Source organism: Orcinus orca, chromosome X, assembly GCF_937001465.1.
Source record: "Orcinus orca chromosome X, mOrcOrc1.1, whole genome shotgun sequence".
Lineage (NCBI taxonomy): Eukaryota > Metazoa > Chordata > Mammalia > Artiodactyla > Delphinidae > Orcinus > Orcinus orca.
The window spans coordinates 30,760,862-30,776,184 of NC_064580.1; positions in this window are offsets into that span (position 1 = coordinate 30,760,862).

Here is a 15,323-nt window from a genome sequence, read left to right on the forward strand (position 1 = left end):
TACAAAGAACAGTAAATCCTATATATATAAAATCCACCTTTCCAACACCATAAATCACTGCCCTCTCTCCTCTCTACTTTCTGTTTTCTCCCAATTGTCAGGCACACACTGACATCAGTATTTAAGTGACACTCCACTATATATATTTAAAAAATATTTTTATCTCAATTTTCAGGGTGCTGATTGATATAGTACTTATTGTTAAAAGGAAATACTGGGACAAATTTCCATCTTCAGTCTTCAGTAATAATCAACTAAATTATTTGAATCAGATATTTAAATATTTTAAAATAACAGTTTATTAACACTTTAGAAACTCAATATACTATTGGTTAATAAGAATTCAAAATGTATAAACTAATGTTTTAACATAATTCATTTTATTCTTGCATCCCACGTTTCCGATGTTAATTTTTATGAAGGGGCGTGACCTCTCATGCCATTTTGACTTGACTCACTTAGCAGGGGAGAAGTAACAAAGTGACTGTCCAAAAACTTTGTTTCTATGGAAACAGTTTCTTCCACTTCAGACCCAAGATGAATGGGGAGGATTAGTGGTATTAATATTAATATTCGTAAATGCCAAGTTGAATGTTTCTCCCCCTTCTCACTTTTCTTCCAGTGATATTTAGGGGGTGTGGGCTGTGAAATGGTCTTGCCCCACACCTGACACTGAAGGCTTGAGAGGGAAATAATTTATTGAATGGAGAAAAAGACCTGATGAAAATATGGCACATGAATAAGCTCATTTTAAGATATTTATTTAAACTTTATATTGTACTGTTATATAGTATTTTTTTATACTGGCAATTGACTACTGAAAATGAGATCTTAGAATGTGAATGTGTGACTGGCTTAACAAATCCTCAGAAAGAGACTTTGGAATAGTGTCCCAGAAAATCCCCTTCCCAAATAATGCTGCAGATAAGAAAGGTAACTTTGAATGAGTCATTATGTTTAGTAAGTAGTAATAAGGGTTTTAGAAATTAATGTTAATTGCTTGGTAGTGGCAGTGAATCAGAACCCAGATGATTACAATTTTCCATATATTTTAAACTGAAAATATTGAGTGGGACAAAGTGAAAATGAGTCAATGAGGTAGATGCATGAACCAGTGCTCACACAAGCACACACACACACACACACACACACACACAATCACACAACCAAAACCTTTTCTACATCTTGATATCAGGCACTAAGATCAACATATATAGAGAATAATATAGAATCTTAATATAATAACTCCTATCTAAAATTTTTCAAGACATAATACTTTCTTTTTAATTAGAATGTAGGAGCAGAAAACTTTTTCCTTCTTCCCAGCTAGGTTCTTTGGTTTATTAGAATAATCAAATTGACATAAGACGGATTAGCAGAAGAAAAAAATTTGTATGTACAGGAATCCCAAAGACATGAGACTCAAAGACAGGAGAACAACTGAGGCTTATATGCTATCTTGAGCCAATAAGTGGGATAGGGACCTGGGGCTTCAAAGGGGAGGAGGGCAATTCACAGGAAGATAAGAAGAGCAGATGTTTGGTAATCAGATGTTTGCCCTGCCATGCAGGTAAGTCCTTCAGATAAAAACGTTCTCTCTGAAAATAGCTCTTTTCCTGGACCAAGCTCCCTACCTAAATTATTTTAGGCAGTTGAGGGAGAGGCAAAACCTTTTCCTGAGTCTCCTGGGTCTTAATTATCTTCAGCTCAAAACAATCCACATGTCAAAGTGGCACATTTAGGGGTGGTATATGCTGCTCCCCATCGAGCGTGTAGTATTTACTTCTTACCTTCAACCAGCCTTTTCTTGAGCAAATAAAACAGAACAAACATTACATCTCCACTGGTTTTTCAGGGTAGCCTAACAGTTGTTAAAAAAAAAAAAAAAAAGGGAAAAGTCGGTAAATTAGCAAAATGGCAGTTTATTGTTCATTGAAACGACAGTCCAACAAGTGTGACTGTGGTCAGGTGACTCAGGCATCCAGGACTCAAAGTGCATTTGGGGGAATAGAGATGGATTCTCTTTACTATCTTAGTCTGCAAGTGACACATGACATTTCTGCTTTCATTTTTTGGTGAGAACTAAACACACGGCCCTACCAGTTGCAAGAGGCTGGGACTTACAGTCTATCTTTAAGCCCAGGAAAACCAGGAGAACCAGGTATTGTTTAACACAGTCTCTGTTACATTCACTAAGGAAATAACAGAGTTCTACAGTTAATTGTTTTTTTTTAGTTTTGTCATTTAAGGCTCATTAAAGTAGCAAACATGTTTTATATTCAGAGAAATGTGACAATAAAAACAAAGTGTTACAAAGAAAAGGATAGTTGTCAGACATATTATTTTCTCCTATAACACTTGTATTGTAAGTTCTGAAGTTCAGCTTTTGAAATTATGTAATCCTACTCATATGACAGTCATAAGGCTTGTCAGCGTAGATGTGTACATTTGGGACTGAATTAAGTAGTTGGTCTTTAACTCAGTTCTGAAAAGTCAAAACAAAACAGCATAGGACATGGTGTTTGGAAACACTGGCTCTGTTGTCTAACAGATCCAGCTCCCCACTCTCTAGTGGCCTTCTGCATGTTAGGCAGCATGTAGCTAGTGTTCTTCCAGCTTTATTCAACTCATATTATTTCACACAAAATATTATAAGAATTTCTTTTTTAATTATATAGGGCCTTCCCATACTGCTGAAATAATTCCCTCTTCTTTTGTAGCTCCATTATCTGCCAATGAGGCTTCCTGAACCTGTTTAATGGCTCAAATGATGCTGCTTCAGAACTAAAGGTTGAGTGTGGAGGGATGCCACCTCTTCATGTAGTAGTGTTGTTAGACCACTGTCCTCTGAACTGACAAGGTTACCTCTGATTGGGTGAAATTGTTGACATTTCCACTCTATTATTTACTTGTCATCAGAGGCTCACTGGAAGTCTCAGGCTCTGCCAAACACCAACATACAGTATGAGAAACTACTAATGCCTTTTTCTGTTGCACTGTATGCATGAGCTAGAAATGCCTTATACTGGTCCCATTACGTCTTTTTGTCTGTATATACTGACCCACATATTCAATAAAGACCTACTGGAAGCCTTCTATCTGGAATTAGATTTGGGAGTAAAAAGAATAACTCAAGATTTTTCCCTTGAACTCAGAAAATACATTCAACATTTTCTTGGACCACATCAATCTAGTGTTTAATCTAATCCTGGAAATCCAGTTATGCACAGTCCTCAGAAGCATGAAGTAGACATTTGAAGTAAAACAAAAACAACACCACCACTATCACCACCACCATAATTGTTTGCCTGGTCCTTTCAGTGAGTACAGTAGTAGCTGGTGTAGCACTCACTTCATTCGTACTCATGTCTAGTGTACTTTACACAGTTACCTTGACATTGACAGAATTCCTGAGCATCCCTACTGAGAGGAACTTTACTCTCTTCTGACTTCTTCTGACTACTGTGGGTTTGCTTATTGAGTTCTCTTCTACTTTTTTCCCCAGGTAAGGTAGATGCTGAGTCATGGCAACATTGCATAGCACTGAATACACTGTATTAACAGTTTAAACTTGAAAGGGCTCACCTTGAAAATATCCTCTGAACTTATCAGTAGTATTCCACTTTAGCATGTAAACTTTAGTTTGCAAATAAACGACAACATCCCTCTTTCATATATACTCTCTATGGAAAATTGAGTAATCGCCTTTTCCCCATGAATCCTTGAGGTAAAAAGCACCCCCTCATCCTCAAAGACCTCATCAATATATAGGATAAATTCAGGCAGTAACATAATGTCTACTAAAACTCTCAAAGGCCTTTATGCAGCCTTTGCTTCAAGGATTCTAAAAAGGGTTAAGAATACTGGCTGGTTGTGTTTCCTTTCATTTTGAGTTCCTTTTATATCCTAACACCAGGCTGGCAGATTAGGCTCATATCATACAGAAGGTTGGCAAGGTAGAAGTTATGTTTGACAAAAAATTTGTAATATCCACTGAAGCACACAAGTCAGCAAGAAATTACACATTGTAGTAAGTGAAAAGAAGGAAGGACACCTTATGTTTTTATAGATATTGCCTGCACGTGCAGGAAAACTTAGATAAGGTGGTCAGAAAAGGCTTATTTGAAGAGGTCCTTATGATCTGATATTTGAATTAGAATGACTAACCCCTGCACAGTGCTGGGCAAGCAGCATATTTCAAACAGAGGGAATAATAAGTACAAAAATACTGACATGGAAAAGCATTTGCCATGTTCAAAGAATACATGTGAGTAATGTGATTGAAGTACACTGAGAGGAGAATGGTGTGAAATGTGTTGGAGGACATATACTAGAACCAGGGAAACGGCGAAATACTTTGTACTTCATTCTGAGTTAAATAAGAAGCCATTCAATATTTAATTAAGGGAATGTCATATCAGATATTTATTTCAAGACATTACTGCATTTGCTGTATGGAGATTGAATGGAATTTGAGCAAGTGCAGGCACAGGAGTGTTATTTCAGTAGTCTGAGTGGTAGATAATGGCATCCAGAATAAGTGAGTTTTCAGTGGAGATAAAGAGACGTGGATGGATTTGAAATATGTTTTAGAGATAAAAGTCATGGAGCTTGCTGATAAATTGAATGCAGGATGCAAGGAGTAAGGAATGAGGACCAATGAAGGATAGTACCCAGCATTTTTATTTGTTTGTTTTTGTTTTGTTTTGTTCTTGTCTCTTGTACTGAGTGAAATTTTGGTGCAGTTTAATATTATTGTGGAAAATCAAAGGGAAATATTTGGGGCCAGGGCAGTGGGTATCAAAAGCTCTTGAGAGGCAGAGTAAGCATCTGAGTTGACACATCTAGCAGGCCATTTGACATACAAGTCTGGAACTCAGGAGAGTGGTTTGTAAGAGATAAAAAAATATGGAGTCCTAAGAATGTAGATGATATTTAAAACATTGGTACTGGATGAGCTCATGTAGATTGAGATTGGAGATAGAGAATAGAAAGGAGAGAACACCCTGAGGAATTATTTCAATATTTAAAGTTTGAATACAAGAGGCACAAATGATATAGAATAAAGCATGGCCAGTGATATATAAGTAAATGTGGTAGCAAAAATGCTAACAGAAGAGGATATTTATAAAAAAGGAGAAGGTGAATTGTGGCAGTGTTAGCTAAGAAGTGGAGTAACACAAGAACAGAGAAGAATATTAAATTTTGGAAACAAAGAGGACACTGGCAACTTTGTACAGAGCAGCTTCAGTAGGAAGGTAGTATTATAAGTCACACTAGAGTGGGTTGACTAAAGTGGGAGTTAACACAATACAAAAATAATACAGTTGAATTAAATTTTGTCTAAAATCAAAAGACAAATAAATGACAGAGGATGTAGTAAATTACATTGATTCATTAATAAAGATGATAAAAAACTTGAAAATAGCACAAAAATATGAGTATGTGTCCTTTCAGTAACATACTAGAGTACTGTCTAACAGGACACCCCAGATATCATTTAATTCTCTGGGTAAATGTATTTTTATCGACACACTAATTACTGTTGTTTGTGGATAGACTCTGTGAAGTTGTGGATAGCCTCTGTGAAGTTAAATGCTAATTTGTAGAGCTTTATCTGATAGAGATGCAAATGATTTCCTTCTGGTAGAAACAAACCAGTGATTGTATTGTCCTGTAGGACAAAACTAATTTTGTATCTAATATAGCAATCTTATTCTAAAAGTCTTTCTTCAGTGTCAACAAATACTGTTCCTCAAATGTTCTTTGAACCAGCTTTATCGTTCTGCTGATTGACTCTTTAATGAGTTTAATACATTTTTAACAATTTATTTATTTATTTTTGGCTGCGTTGGGTCTTCGTTGCTGTGCGCGGGCTTTCTCTAGTTGCGGAGAGAGGGGCCTACTCTTCGTTGCGGTGCGTGGGCTTTTCTCATTGCGGTGGCTTCTCTTATTGTGGAGCACGGGCTCTAGGCACACGGGCTTCAGTAGTTGTGGCTCATGGGCTCTAGGGTGCAGGATCTGTAGTTGTGGTGCATGGGCTTAGTTGCTCCGTGGCATGTGGGATCTTCCCGGACCAGGGCTCGAACCCCTGTCCTGTGCATTGGCAGGCAGATTCTTAACCACTGAGCCACCAGGGAAGACCCCTAATAAATTTTTAACGTGTTTATTTACATTTGTTTGATGCATTAGTTTTCCTGGGCTGCCGTAACAAAATACAATACCAGAGACTAGGTAGCTTAAATAACAGAGAATGATTTTCTCACAGTTATGGAGGCTAGAAGTACAAGATCAAGGTGTTGGCAAGTTTGGTTTCTTTTGAAGCCCCTCTCTTTGGATTGTAGATAGCTATCTTGCTTGGTCCTCACTTGGCCCTTCCTCTGTGTGTGTGCATCTCTGGTGTAGCTCTGTGTGTCCAAATTTCTTCTTCTCATAAATACACCAGTCAGATTGGATTGGAGCCACCCTAATGGCCTCAGTTTACCTTAATCACCTCTTCAAAGGCCCTTGGTCCAAAGACAGTCACATTTTGAGGGGTTAGGGCTTCAAGACATGAATTTTGGCAGGATATAATTCATCCCATCACATATAAGAATATTTTTAACATGTTTTTAACTTTTTTCAAATTATACTTTGGTAGTTTTAGTGGTCCCACAAATAAATATTTCAAGTGTTCTTTCTTTATCCTCTCTTTTAAAATTATGCTTTGACAGACTATTTCAAATCTTATGTTGCTCATTTCCATCAAATACATGCAAAATAAAATTTGATGTTAGTTGCAGGTTGAGCTCTCTGGGAAGTAGAAGTTGAGATGGAGTTAAGAGTCAAAATGTTTATTGTAGAGTAACAGATGGGGAAAGAAAAGGGAGGAAGTAGGATTAGACAGAAGGAGCTGTCAGAACATGATTCAAACCTGACAAAATTTCAAATAGCTCAACTGGGAGCTCCAGAGTAAAGACTGCTCATTAAGGAGATCCACACTAGGAGGCTGGCTAGGCCCTTGGACTATAAACTTGCTCCATCATTGCTCAACTGCACTAAAAGATCATAACCTTGGCTCACAAGTAAACACGGACCCTGATGAAGCTAACAGCTGGGGGTTGTCAACTAATCACAATCCTTGGAGTTGGGCAGCAAGCTCTTTCTTGAAGAGTGATCTGAGTGGTGTATCTCTGAGTCTGCCACAAAGTTTAAGTCATAAACATTTAATAGATATATGAAAAAAGACAGGAATATAAATCAATTCAAATATCTAAGCAATAGCAATGACTGATGTTTTTGACCACTTGCCATACGCCAGACACTATTTAGCACTTCATAGCTTTATCTACTTTTCCCCCATCTTCCTCAGCACAAAGAGGAGAAAATTTATAAATATACAAAATGAGTCTTTCTATTGTCAATGATTTTAGTTCTCATATGTGGGCACCAAGAAACATTAACTACAAACAGCATTGTTCAGAAAGGAATATCATATGTTTATTGCAGCATATGCTGATTTAAAAAGATTCAATTACTGTGAGAGTCATTTATTTAGAATAATATTCTAGCATAAAAATAGTACAAAATTCCAAAAAGAAATTAATGCATGCCATTTAATAATCTCCCCAAGCCAAATTTATTAAAGGATATGCATGCTTAGATGCACGTACAGTTTTTAGTACTGGGCTACAAACATTTCCCTTTTGCACCTACTGATCAGTAGGCTTTTACAGATTTTCAAATAAACTAAAAATTAAAGTTTCAAAGGTTTTAAAGAGAGTGGCATTTGCAACTCGTTCAGAGCTTAAATTTCCATTTTTAACTTTTTCATTTTCAATACAAGTCATTTTTTCCTAAGGTAAATATACAAGAAAGGAATAGAGTAATTAGGTGGAAAAATATATTTATGGGCTAAGGAATTAGATTGATGTCCATAATACTGCTAGCTATCCAAAAGAAAAAAAAAAGTGGTTGAATCAAAAGTCCAAAGCTTGTACACTAAACAGGATACTATCTATAAAGCTGACCATCACCTTAAGCAGTTAAATTTTGAAATTTCCTAGGTCTGCTTATGTTCTTAAAAATAACTCAAAATTAGATAATTTATATGTAGACTCAATCTTAATAAACAAAATTCATAATAGTAAAATTTGTAAATATGATTAGACAATTTAAAAAACAAAAATAAGGAAAAAGGAAATTTCTATAAAAACTTAAATTTATAGTCTACATTGATTAAGGTTTCCAAAATGCTTTATCTCGGTTTAGAAACTTAACCCTCCATTTTGCTGAATGATTACCTTGAAAAAATTCATTTAAACGATGAATAATTATTAAATGAAATTCTTCATCATTAGAAAAACTTATTTTATATGGTACAGAATCTACCTTTAATTTCCCTCTGTTTCTCTAAATTGTCGCTGTGGTAAGACTTGTCAGTTAGAGAACAGTATGTTCACTGGCAACTTATCTTCGGCTATCTTTTTAATTAGTCTCCAGAGTGAAAATTTCCAGAATGTTCATATGCCTCTTCAAACACAAGTTTTAAGCACAACTTTGCTCCACATACAATTTTTTCCGGCACATTAGTCTTGTGCTATAAAATTTCCTCAAAACACTAATTAAGTTGATTTTGCAGCCCTAAGCTTCTTTAAACAGGAAATACTGTTAAGTCTTATTTATCTGCTCTCCATATTACACTAGGTAATATATATCAAATTAAAAGTTTTCAAATATCTAATTCTCCTGCCTTCTCAAGAACCACCTCCCCAAACACAAGCAGTTTTGTCCTGCAGTGGTCCCTAGTAACATAAAGTATAGTAAAATGTTTATTCTCCTTAGCATGGCATGCATTGACTTCTAAGGTCTGGTCTCTCTGCCTATCTTTCCAGATTTCACTCTCAATACTTTTGTCTCATAATTTAAACACTAGCAAAAGCAATGGTAATGCCTCTCTTCTAGTTCACCATCTCTACTCACCCTTCTTACTCTTTTCTAAGGGCCAGTGTCCTTTTATTTTCTCTGTGTTGCATTCTTTGCATGCCTCTGTAATTTCACTCTTCTCATTTTATTTTGATTACTTATGCCTACATATTAGTTTGCTTCAATAGGGCCTATGTTATAGATATCTCTGCATCTGAATTTCAAGCTCTGACCGTTCACTTATATGATATTTTTCTTCCAAATTCACAATAACCAGAATAATACTTTTAAGAGTTCATGTATATTTTTCCACATAGGCACAGCCTAATATACTGATATCAGAGTGCTCAGAATTTACAATGAGTAAGGTCATAGTGAATATATCAAATTAAGTCAGTCTTTCTCTTTATTTCCTTTGCATAAGGCAACTTTCTCCTAATATTGAGAGAGAGAGAGAGGGAGAGAGAGAGAGGGAGAAAGAGAGACAGGGAGGGACTTTAACGAAAGTTTCCTTTAATGAAAAGGAAAAGAAAAATTTAGTACTTCTTCCCCCCATTAACCGCCTGCTGATGGTTGGAATTGTGTGTACAATATATTTACTCCCTCTGTTTTTCTAATGCTGGGCTTTGCCTATCAGGCCTTTTTAGAATTCCTATTAAAGAGCAACTCTATTTACTTCCTGTATTAGCAACCTAATGTATCTTATCTTGTCAGGTGCTGAGCATGGAATAGGTTGTATTTCTAAACACATTACTATTGAATTCTGGCTTCTTTGAAATCTTCCTCTAATGCTCTAAATCTGCTCTGCTGTTTTGCTCTTGTATTTTTGCTTACACCTTTGTGTTGTAGTTGGATCCTCATTTAGCTTTCCTCCACTAGACTATTTTTCTGTGCTAAAGCTTCTCTTGATTTTGGTAACTTGGAGAAAATACTGTGAAGCTAGATTTATATTTTTCTATTTATAAAATCATACTATCTGCATTATAACTGCTTTATTCTATTAATTTTTGACTGATGATAATAGATTAATGAGAAACACTGAATCGGATAGTTGTGCTACATGAATAACCAACTCAAAGTTAATGGCTTAAAATAATCATTTACTATTAGAATTCTCTGGGGGTTATCTGGTTTAGGTTAGACCCAGAGGGGTGGCCCTGCAATTGGATTCCTTTATGTATCTGTAGGTTGGATGGTTCACTCTACTTTAGCTTGGGAGCCAAGAAGCTTAGTTGTGAAGGTCAGTTCCATGTGCCTTGAATCCATGAATTTTGAGCAACCCTAGCTAATTCAACCCCACCGGATCTAACTGAAGACTGTATCAGTTTGGGTCCTCTGAGAAGCAGACCATAAGATGGTACTGGACGCACAAGAGATTTATTAAGAGAATTGCTTCTGAAGGATAAAGGAGAATGGGCACAGGGCCAGACTGGGAGAGACTTCAGATTACAGCGTAGGACTGACCCCTGTGAAAGGAGAAAAAAACAGAAGGAGGATTTGGTAGAAAGAGCCTTTGGGCTGCAGTGCTGATTTGAGAGTCTTGGCCAGATGGATGGGGAGTTCAAGAACACGGATGCCCATTAGAGGAGTTCCATGTTGTGCAGGGATGTTTTGGCTCTTGTATAGTCATTGTGTTCAGCCACTGGCTGGCACTGGCCTGAGGAGAGTATAGCCTTCGCAAGAATGCAGAGGTAGATCCAAAGGGTGTGTCAGTGGGAGGTTTTCAGCTAATTCCTCTTCTCATTTCAAGTTCTCTTTTGAAGGGAAATTTGAGTAGAACTCTTTCCAGAAAATCAACACTACAATCTACTTTAATCAATCAATTACAGACTAATGGATTCATTCTGTATTATCTAGAGTGTAAACTTATACTTTTTTTTTTTTTTTTGGCAGTACGCGGGCCTCTCACTGTTGTGGCCTCTCCCGTTGCGGAGCACAGGCTCCAGACGCGCAGGCTCAGCGGCCATGGCTCACGGGCCCAGCCGCTCCGCGGCATGTGGGATCTTCCCGGACCGGGGCACAAACCCGTGTCCCTTGCATTGGCAAGCAGACTCTCAACCACTGTGCCACCAGGGAAGCCCTAAACTTACACTTCTTGATTAATAAAACCATAAGAGGAAGAGAATATTTTTTTTCTTGGAGAACCACTCAATGAATTTCTTTCCTCTATGTGTTCTTAACTGGTAAGTTAAAAACAAGCAACCCACAATAGTCAACACAATACTGAAGGAGAACAATGTTAGAAGACTGACACTGCCCAATTTTAAGACCAACGAAACCTATAGTAATCAGGATACTATGGTATTGGTGAAAGAGCAAACAAATATATCAATGGAGCAGAATAGATATCTCCAAAATACACCCCAAAATATAGTCAACTGATCTTTGACAAAAGAGAAAGAGCAATCCTATGGAGAAAGAACAGTCTTTTCAACAAATGATACTGAAAGAACAAGACATCCTCATGCAAAAATTAAATCTATACATACACCTTACACATTTAGAAGAATTAACTCAAAGTGGATCATAGACCTCAATGTAAAATGCAAAAGTATAGAACTTTTAGAATACAGCACAGCAGAAAATCTAGGTGACCTTGGGTTTGATGATAAATTTTTAAATACAACACTGAAAGCGTGGTTCACAGAAGAGAAAAAATGGACAAGTTGGACTTCATTGAAATTAAAATGTTCTGCTCTGTGAAAGACACTGTTAAGACAAGCTACTGACTTAGAGAAAATCTTTGCAAAACATATATCTGATAAAGGATTTGTATCCAAAACATACAATGAACTCTTAAAACTCAGATATAAGCCAACAAATAACCCAATTAAAAATGTCAAAAGATCTGAATAGACACTTCACCATGTAAGTTAAACAAAGAGTAAATATGCAAATGAGAATATACTCAACGTCATATGTTATTAGGGAATTGCAAATTAAAAAATGAGATAATACTACATGCCTATTAGAATGGTTAAAATAAAAATTAAAAAAAACCCAAATCTGATAATACCAAATGCTGGTGAGGATGTAGAGCAACAGTAACTCTCATTCATTGGCTGGTAGAAATGCAAAATGGTACAGCCACTTTGGAAGATAGTTAGGCAGTCTGGAAGACAGTTAGGCAGTTACAAAGCTAAACATAGTCTTATCAAACAATCCAATAATCACACTGCTGGGTATTTATAAAAATGAGTTCAAAACTTATGTTCACATAAAAACTTTTACATTAATGTTTATAGTAGCTTTATTCATAATTAACAATAACAGGAAGCAACAAAGATGTCCCTCAATAGGTGAACAAATAAAACTGTAGTATACCCATACAGTGGAATATTATTCAGCACTAAAAAGAAATGAGCTATCAAGCCATAAAAAGACATGCAGGAAGCTTAAAGGTTATTGCTAAGTGAAAGATGTCAGTCTGAAAAGGCTACATACAGGCATACCTCATTTTATTGTGCTTATATTTACTATGCTTTGCAATATTGCATTTTTTAAAAATTGAAGGCCTGTGGCAACCCTGAGTTGAGCAAGTCTATTAGCATTTGCTCACTTCATGGCTCTGTGTCACATTTTGGCAGTTCTCACAATATTTCAATTTCTTTCATTATTATTTGCCATGGTGATTTGTGATCAGTGATCTTTGATGTTACTCTTGCAAAAAGATTACAATGGGGAAGGGATGAAGAGGTCAAGCACAGGGGATCTTTATAGGAATGAAACTATTCTGTGATTCAACTATTGTGTATGAAACTGTAATGGTGGTTGAATGATATTATGCATTTGTTGAAACCCATAGAATTGTACAATGCAAGGAGTGAACCCTCATGTAAACTATGTTTTTTATTTAATAATAATGTATCCATATTGGTTTATCAGTTTTAACAAATGCACCACACTAATTCAGGATGTTAATAATAATAGAAAACGGGGGGAGGATTTTTAAAAATTGTACTAACCGCTCAACTTTTTTGTGAACTGCTGTAAAAAAAACTAAAATTCTATTAATCTAAAAATATAATCAGGCTCCCTGACTTCAGACTATACTACAAAGCTACAGTTATCAAGACGGTATGGTACTGGCACAAAAACAGAAAGATAGATCAATGGAACAGGATAGAAAGCCCAGAGATAAACCCATGCACATATGGACACCTTATCTTGATAAAGGTGGCAGGAATGTACAGTAGAGAAAGGACAGCCTCTTCAATAAGTGGTGCTGGGAAAACTGGACAGGCACATGTAAAAGTATGAGATTAGATCACTCCCTAACACCATACACAAAAATAAGCTCAAAATGGATTAAAGACCTAAATATAAGGCCAGAAACTATCAAACTCTTAGAGGAAAACATAGGCAGAACACTCTATGACATAAATCACAGCAAGATCCTTTCTGACCCACCTCCTAGAGTAATGGAAATAAAAACAAAAATAAACAAACGGGACCTAATGAAACTTCAAAGCTTTTGCACAGCAAAGGAAACCATAAACAAGACCAAAAGACAACCCTCAGAATGGGAGAAAATATTTGCAAATGAAGTAACCGACAAAGGATTAATCTCCAAAATTTACAAGCAGCTCATGCAGCTCAATAACAAAAAAACAAACAACCCAATCCAAAAATGGGCAGAAGACCTAAATAGACATTTCTCCAAAAAAGATATACAGACTGCCAACAAACACATGAAAGAATGCTCAACATCATTAATCATTAGAGAAATGCAAATTAAAACTACAATGAGATATCATCTCACACCAGTCAGAATGGCCATCATCAAAAAATCTAGAAACAATAAATGCTGGAGAGGGTGTGGAGAAAAGGGAACACTCTTGCACTGCTGGTGGGAATGTGAATTGGTTCAGCCACTATGGAGAACAGTATGGAGGTTCCTTAAAAAGCTACAGATAGAACTACCATATGACCCAGCAATCCCACTACTGGGCATATACCCTGAGAAAACCGAAATTCAAAAAGAGTCATGTACCAAAATGTTCATTGCAGCTCTATTTACAATAGCCCGGAGATGGAAACAACCTAGGTGCCCATCATCGGATGAATGGGTAAAGAAGATGTGGCACATATATACAATGGAATATTACTCAGCCATAAAAAGAAACGAAATTGAGCTATTTGTAATGAGGTAGATAGACCTAGAGTCTGTCATACAGAGTGAAGTAAGTCAGAAAGAAAAAGACAAATACCGTATGCTAACACATATATATGGAATTTAAGAAAAAAAAAATGTCATGAAGAACCTAGGGGTAAGGCAGGAATAAAGACGCAGACCTCCTAGAGAACGGACTTGAGGTTATGGGGAGGGGGAAGGGTGAGCTGTGACAGGGCGAGAGAGAGTCATGGACATATACACACTAACAAACGTCGTAAGGTAGATAGCTAGTTGGAAGTAGCCGCATGGCACAGGGATATTGGCTTGGTGCTTTGTGACAGCCTGGAGGGGTGGGATAGGGAGGGTGGGAGGGAGGGAGACGCAAGAGGGAAGAGATATGGGAACATATGTATATGTATAACTGATTCACTTTGTTATAAAGCAGAAACTAACACACCATTGTAAAGCAATTATACCCCAATAAAGATGTTAAAAAATATATATATATATATAACAATCTCAGAATTCACTTATTCATATTGTAGTGATCTTTGTTTTCCCTTTGACAGATTTTAGAAAGACAAATTGCCTTCCTGATTCTGCCTCTTGCTGGTTACATGACCTTAGCTGCTTCTCTGAACCTCAGTTTTCTCATATGTGAAATAGGGTTAACAATACCAAACATGTAATGCAGTGAGGATTCCTAGCTGGAGGAACATGTGCATGGGATCCTCAATACATGTCCCTTCCTCCTTGTTTTTCAAATACTCATTCTCCTGTTACTAAAGGGTGACAAACTGGCTGAAACATCCCTTGCATGCTTTCTCCTTGCACGATGTTTATTCCATCACCCACTCCCCTTTCCCCATCATCACTCAAATTTCTCCGTTTTACTCTTCCCTCTTCTATTTCTTCAGACCCCAGAGCACAACTTAGAAAATAGCTAGAGGGTTCACAACAAGATAGGGGTGAGTTGTTCAGCATTACAATAAGAAATTCTTTTTGTTGAATTGTTGAGGTAGTGACTGCACCCTAGCCTTAGCTCCACGAGAGGTCCTAAAAATAATCATGAATAAAACATGATTCCTGCCTTTAAGTAATTCACAGCGAAAAAGAGGAGATGCATGTGAAGGAACCATACTGATACAGTTATCAACACCCCAGTGTGAATTCATTTTAGATACTTTTCTCAGACTTTATTGAAGAAGGAGAGGTGGCCCCAGCATCAGAATGCTGGGAATTAGATTGGGGAGTTAGATTGGCACCAGAATGCTGGGAATTAAAGGGAGGTGGGGGATTGGAG